Source organism: Monodelphis domestica, chromosome 7, assembly GCF_027887165.1.
Source record: "Monodelphis domestica isolate mMonDom1 chromosome 7, mMonDom1.pri, whole genome shotgun sequence".
Lineage (NCBI taxonomy): Eukaryota > Metazoa > Chordata > Mammalia > Didelphimorphia > Didelphidae > Monodelphis > Monodelphis domestica.
Genome location: NC_077233.1, coordinates 27,104,463 through 27,110,462, shown reverse-complemented (window position 1 = coordinate 27,110,462; position 6,000 = coordinate 27,104,463). Strand labels below are relative to the sequence as shown.

Here is a 6,000-nt window from a genome sequence, read left to right as displayed (position 1 = left end):
TCCAACAAGACCACACCAAGAAGAACCAGCACAAGCCAACAGCAAGCCCCTACTTCACATCTACTGCTCCATCTTCTGAACTTGGGTCAAAGCCCACTTCAAGACTTGGAGACCTACATAAGCCAGTAGCAGAGCATCCCAACACCCCACCCCTTGAAGTTCTAAGCCCTGGGGCAAGCCTACAGTGAGGCACCAAGCCCTAGCACAAGGGCAGTCCTCCTTGTACCTAAATGGTATAGGCACAGACTAAGGCTCTGAGCCCCTGCCCGAGCTTTCACTGAGGACCTGAACCCACCAAGGTCAGTCTACAATATGCCGAGCCAGTATGAGGCCAGAATGAGTCCTAGAGCCATGCCTAAGTCTGAGGGTAGGCCCTTAGCCCTAGCACAGGGCAGCTCATGGTGCTCTGAGTCCTGTAAGCCATTAGCAGGCCCCTGAGGGAAGCCAAACCAGCAAGGGGAGGTGGATTTCAAAGGCCCCAACCCAAAGGCCATCATGCCACTTTGGAAGAACTGGAACTTGCAAAAACCCAAAACTAGAGTTGAGGGTAATAGCAAGGAAAAAACAAAGTTTAAAGAGTCTGCCCCCTCCACCAAGAGAACAGAGTCCAACTTTAAGATAAAAATAGAAGTTGAGGAAAAGGCTAGGAAAATGAGCAAACATAAAAAAAATAAACACCTAATCAAAGGAAATTATTAAGGAGAAAAGAAAAACCAAAGCAGAGACTCAGCTAGAGGCAACGAGATCAAAGCAGCTAGATGCAAAAGTTTTTAAAAATGGGGATTGGTCATAGACTCTGGAAGAATCTAAAAAATACTTCAAAAAGCAAAAAAGAGAGGCAAAGGAAAACTGGGGAAAGAGATGAAAGCTATATAAAGCACAAGTGGCCAAATGGAAAAAGCGGCACCAAAATCTGTTAGCCAAATGAAAGTGGACATTTAAAAGCTCACAGAAGAAAATCGTTTCTTAAAAATTAGAAATGAGGAACTACAAGTTAATGACTTCATGAAACATCAAGAAATAATGAAATAATATCAAAAGAAGAAAAAAGAAGAAACATGAAATATCTCATTGAAAACAAACTGAGCCAGAATAAATCCAGGAGAGACAATTTATGAATTATTGAACTACCTGAAAGTCACACTAAAAAAGCCTAGACATCATAATTCAAGAAATTATCTAAGTTAATTGTCTTGATATTCTTGAACAAGATAGACAAAGAGAATTTTAAATAATCCATAGATCATCTTCTGAAATTAATCACCACATGACAAACCTATGGAGAAAAAGTGTCACCAAATTCAAGAAGTCTCAAGCAAGGAGAAAATACTGCAAGCACTAAGAATAAAGCTATATAAATATCATGGAGCCACAGACAGGATTACATTGGACTTAGCAGCTTCTACATTGACAGCTTAGAAGGCTTAGAATATTATATGCTGAAAAGCAAAGGAACTAGGTTTACAACTAAGAATCATCTATCCAATAAAATAGTATATCCCTTCAGTGGAAAAGGGGGTCATTTAATAAAATAGAAGATTTCCAAGCATTCCTGATGAAAAGACCAAACCTGAATGGAATATTTTATGTTCAAATATAAGACTCAAGAGAAGCAAAAAAAGGTAAACAAGAAAATTAAGAGAACAGTGTCAAAATGTTTATATACCTGCAAGGAAATAAATATATATATATATATATTTTAAAAATTTTTTTTTAATTTTTTAAAAACCACAACTTACTATGAACAGCTATATATGCTACCAAAACTAGTACCGCAAAAGAAATAGAATACCTTCAATAAGAAAATAAGCAAACTAATAGAAGACAATCAAGAAATCTTAAATGATCCCAATCTTAGAAAAGGAAATTGGATTAGTTATAAAGAAACTATGAAAGAAAAAATTAAACTCCTGGAAAAAATCAAAGAAAAATTCTATCAATTTTTTAATGAATAGATAATAACAATATTACACTGTCAAAAACTGAGAAAGAACTTGCTTTGAAAGGGACTATTGATGAGACTAATAGAATCCTAATACTTAAACCATGGAAGGACAAAGGACAGATGGATAACTTCAGACAAATCTCATTGATGATGTTCTAGCAATAGGAATACAATGCAAATCATATAAAATTTCAAGAAATACCAAATCACATTTTATCTTGATAGATATAGAAAAAATTAATTAAATACAATACTCACTTATGCTATTAAAAAACTTTACAAAATATATTCAGGTATAGAAAGGTTCTTTTTATTATAATTGAAGGTATCAAGCATCATACACTAGAATATTTCCCAGTAGATACAGGAATAAAGCAAGGATACCCATCTTTCCATTATTCTTTGAAATTATTGTTAGATGAATACAGAGAAATGCTTTAAAATGTACATGAAATGATGTGAGACAAAAAAATATACGCATTGACAGAAACAGTTCAAAGAGAAAGAATAATAGTCTGAAACTAACTGAAAGTGAATGTTACCCAATTACAAAGAAGCATAATGTCAAAGAAGACATCTCACCTTTTGACTTTAAAGGTATCTTTTATATCCTTATATATATATATATATATATATATATATATAATATAATTATATATATATTATATCCAAATATCCCTTACTCCATTGATAGTAAAACCTCCAGGCGGCTGGAATATTTTCAACCCATCCAATAGTCTTGCCCCTTCAAATTTTATCAGAGAAAGGTATTCACACAATGTAAAGGGATAACAATATGTTAGCACATTGTTGGCATAGTACCACTTCATCATCTGTGATTATATCCTGTTACTAAGTGAGCTGAAAGGAGTTAGGGAATAAAATCTCCACCTTGCATTTAATCTTTAGCAATTGACAGATATAGAGAATATGAAATACTACTTATACTTTAATTATTTTTTTAATCTAATTCAGCAAAGCCCAATCTTAAACATTCTCCTTTAACAAGGCATCTCCTATTCATATATCCAAAAGAGCCATAAGGTTTCATAGACATGGCCAGAACACTCTTGTGTGAGATTCCTTATCTGGCAGAGGAGGAGGAGAAAAAGGGCTGGTAATTACAACCCCAGAAGGATGGGCCACTCTAGCCATTCTTCATCCTTTCCATGTTTTCTTACTCTTCCTGCTCAGGCTTACCTTGCTGATGCTTTGGTACATAGAGCATGTAACTGTGCCAAAAACATTTACTAATGGTGCCACCAGAAATCCTGAGGGCTTTGGCCATTCAGTTATGCCTCTACTTTAAATACTCCTTATGAATGAATCAATGAAATAAAGAGTAATTGAATGAATGAATGAATGCATGCATAGTCTGGAGAAATTACAATAGGACTACTATAATTAATAATCCAAATATCTTTTAGCCTAATACTATTCCCTTAACTTCCTTTGTCCTCTAAATGAGCACTGAGCACAGAGGAGATCTTTGTGGATCTGGCCAGCTATTTTCAAGGGTTAAATTAGAAATTAAAAAGTAATTTTCAGAAAACTGTCTTCTAATGATGGTGTTCCCAAGTTCCATCATGTGTCTGTGTATCAAGATGCTAAGATGGAGATGACACTAAAAAGTCACAGATTCCAATGAGATATTGAAACATTATACACTATAGATGGGACGCACGAATTTTTACTTACTTCCAAATTTCTTCAATTTTTGTGGTTTCTGAGGTTACAGTGGAATCCAAGCTTCTTTGGGTTCAAGTTCATCTGTTCTTGACAAAATATGACTTCCTGTGTCAGAGGAAGAAAGTTGAAGTCAAGAAAAAACTTAGGGCAATTAGATGGAATCAATTTAAACAAAGCTATTTTACAAGTTAAATATAAATGAATCCGCATCACATTTCCCTAAAAATATATTGGTAAGGGAGGGGTGTAAAAATATGGGAGGAAAACTGTAGAGTTGAAATGACTTTCCAGGGTTTGCCCAAGTCCTGTAGCTTTATATGATATGGAAGTTCTGAATATCTTACATTTGGTAATGTGTCAAGAGACTAGAACAGACAAGTGGGCAGATCATAAGAGTGTCTGTCCTAAGACAGAATAGCTGGTGTTGGAAAGGACTTAGGCAGTGTGTCTAATGGTCTTCACATCTGGCAAGGGAGTCCCTCCAAATCTGCTGTCCTCTCCCCAATAGGATCTGGTTATGTGTTTGCTTCTTACTGGTTCTCCTCACTTTGGGTCCTTTATCAAAGCTGCCATGACTTTGAAATCATCTCGTAAGTCTTGTTTCAGAAATGAGTCCCCCCAGAACACTCTTGAGGGAAAAGGAGGCTACTGAGGAATTTAATATCATCACAGCAGGAGCCATAGTTTTCTGCTCCATCAAATGTCATTCACTGGATTCCTTGTTACTGACTGTCACTTTGTGTCCTGAGAATTTATATCCATAGATTACAGCTATCTGCAAAATATTTGCAACTGTATGGCATACACTGTTACTATGATACCAAGCAGCTCAGACAAAGACAGGAGAGATGCGCTTGGCCTGATGTCTATTCCATTTCGACAAAGAGAGGTCAAATGGAGAAAGTGTAGAATAGCCAGAATAATGGGCTTCTGGCTTTTCTGAGCAATGCTCCTGGAATACTTGAATAGAACGATAGGTTTGGTACCTGTCCCGGAATGGCATTGTACTCAAGGGAGGGTAGGTCTCAGGAGGGAAGGATCTGGAGTCTGAAAAATTCAATCAAAGTGGATATGCTTTAATTCTGAACTCCTGGGACTGCAAAATACATCAGTGCCACACATTTTTAAAAGTGCAGACTGCTGATAATTGGAACTCGCTTCTAGTATTTCTCAGCTGTCCAGCAGAATTGTTCCATGGACTTTACAAGGGTTAGTTCAAAAGAAACAATAGTATCTCATGGGAGACAGCATGCCATAATGGAAAGAACAACATGGAATGTATAACTAGAAGATATAGGTTCAAATCCCATTCTGCCCTTTACTATCTATGTGAGGATGATACACTTAATTTTTCTGTTCCTCAATCTGCTCCTCTGTAAAAAAAAAAAAGGTGTTGGACTAGAAAATATCAAAGATTGCTCTGACTTCTAATTCAATGATTCTGTTGTCCTGCTAATAAAAATAAATGCTGCAAAGGGATATACTAAAACTTCCCTCTCATAGCATCACAGTATTGAGTCATCCATGACAAGATATTAAACATGGAAAGAGAATTAGCTGAGAGAAGGTGACTGATAAAGAAAAGAATGTCAAGTGGCTAAGTGCAAGAGATTAGAAGTTAGGACTCATGGTGTGAATTCTGGGTATCTGTCCCTCTCCAACTATGTGGCTTTGGTTATCACTTAATCCTCATGTGTCTGTTAATCACACTTAAAATCTTGTTGGTGTGGGTGAGAAGTTCTCTCTGTACTGTCTTTACACAACAAACAAATCTTTGTTGACCTATAGTCATGTACAGGGCATGGTGCTTAGTGCTAGGAGTGACTTAAAAAGACGGATGAGCCATACTTTGTCCTTTTAATGCTCTATTCCACTTAAACCCAGATTTATTTAATCCTGTCTAACATATGTACAAAAATGAGAGAAAGAAAGAGAAGAAAATAAAGAAAGAGAGAGAGAGAGAGAGAGAGGAGAGAGAGAGAGAGAGAGAGAGAGAGAGAGAAGAGAGAGAGAGAGGGAAGGAGGGAGGGAGGGAGGGAGGGAGGAAGGAAGGAAGGAAGGAAGGAAGGAAGGGAAGGAAGGAAGGAAGGAAGGAAGGAAGGAAGGAAGGAAGGAAGGAAGGAAGGAAGGAAGGAAGGAAGGAAGGAAGGAAGGAAGGAAGGAAGGAAGGAAGGAAGGAAGGAAGGAAGGAAGGAAGGAAGGAAAAAAGGAGACCTGTGATTTCATGATGTAGGGAGCTCACAATAGAGAAATTCCTTTATATTGGCAAAGATGCAGAATCGACATTTGCTTTGAAACATATATTTTCAATGAGTTGACTGGAACACTGAATGGTAAATATCTTACCCAGGGTTTCATAGGCCAAT

General features: G+C 36.9%; 1 long non-coding RNA gene across 1 annotated transcript in view; it reads right to left on the bottom strand.

Annotated features, from left to right (window-relative positions):
- Positions 1-1,779: 1,779 nt before the first annotated feature.
- The window catches only part of LOC103100969 (uncharacterized), a 161,018-nt gene continuing 156,797 nt past the window's right edge, over positions 1,780-6,000 (bottom strand). Inside the window, exon 6 of the long non-coding RNA XR_001623785.2 lies at positions 1,780-3,739. This is a non-coding gene — a long non-coding RNA (uncharacterized LOC103100969). The remainder of the gene's footprint in view (positions 3,740-6,000) is intronic.